Consider the following 1,530-nt stretch of genomic DNA (forward strand, 5'->3'; position numbering starts at 1 on the left):
GGAAAAATGAGGACCTAATGCCAGGGGTTTAAGTGGAGAGAAAATGTTTTGAGAATGATGAGGGCAATGAATGTACAAATGAGCTTTACACAATTGATGTGTGTATGGATTGTGATAAGAGTTGTATGAGCCCCTAATAAAATGATTTAAAAAAAAATGACCAGAGGAAAGGTGAGCATGATGGTGGGGCAGGAGGATGATAAAATGAAACAGGAAATATCTAGGAAGCAAAGCTCTATATGGAGTTGTAAACATAGGTGTGTACATCTGTAAATATATTAATTCATAAAAATGGAGATGTTGGCCTATGCTCATATATTTAAATGGCAATACATTGAGAATGTGGATGGGTTTGGGTCTCTGCTCAAGCCCTCCCTTAATGCAAGAACACTTTATCCTACCAACCCTGCATTCTGTGATGCTCACCCTCCATACAGGACAGCTTAAGACAAAATGGGTGCGTAAACAAAAGTGGTGAAAAACTGTGATGGTGCCTATCTATCAAAAGATGTAACATCTTGGGTCTTAAAGGCTTGAAGTCAAACCAGCAGCCATCTATTAGAGAAGCAACTAGCCATTATGGAAGAAACAAACCAGCCTGTGCGATCAGGAGGTTTTCAGGATCAAGTAAACTGATCGCCCATCAGAACACCCAAAACAAAACAAAACAACCACATTGTTGAGAATGAGCAGGGCCGGAGCAGAGACCCAAAACCCATCTGTAGAAATAGGATATCCCCCCACAGAAGGATCACAAGGAAGGGATGAGTCAACCAGGGCGCAGTAAATCACCAATGAAACACACAATATTCCTCTGGTTCTTTGACGTTTCCTCACTCCCATTATCATGACCTTCGACCTGCCCTTCAGTTCTGGCTAGAGGATAACACAAATGAAAAAGATGTACAGTGTTACAGATAACAGCTCACAACATAGAATCCTGGTCAGATAACCCCTCAGGAACAGAATGGGAGTAGCTATACCAGGAGGGGTAGGGTAAGGGGAGGGAGAGGGCAGGAAGGGGAACCCACGGCAATGATCGACACATAATCCCCCACCTCCCAGGGGGATGCACAAGAGAAATGTGGGTGAAGGACACAACCATTGGTATGCCATATGTAAATAATAACAATTTATAATCTTTCAAGGTGTCACAGGATGGGAGTTAAGGAGGGTGGGGGGAAAAAAGAGGACCAGATACCAAGGACTCAAATAAAAAGTAAATATTTAGAAGATGATGGTGGCAACCTTTAAAAATTTCACTTTTAAAAACTGTATAGTTTTATGACTTTCTACAAATTACTTGTGTGATTTAACCACATTCACAGCACACAGCAGGGTATTGGCCTCCCCACACACGAAATTCTCTTGTACTGAACATTTGCTGCCAGGTTCTTCTTTGACTCTAATCTCTAGTCATCTTTAACATACCAGTTACACAATATGTCATCTTTTGAGATTAGCTTCTTATAGTTAATAAAATAGTTTTGAGAAGAATATCATACCTGTTGATTTGTTTGGTTGTATCTT

Source organism: Echinops telfairi, unplaced genomic scaffold (genome assembly GCF_000313985.2).
Source record: "Echinops telfairi isolate 266 unplaced genomic scaffold, ASM31398v2 ScPeMD7_7469;HRSCAF=8507_0, whole genome shotgun sequence".
Taxonomy (NCBI): Eukaryota; Metazoa; Chordata; class Mammalia; order Afrosoricida; family Tenrecidae; genus Echinops; species Echinops telfairi.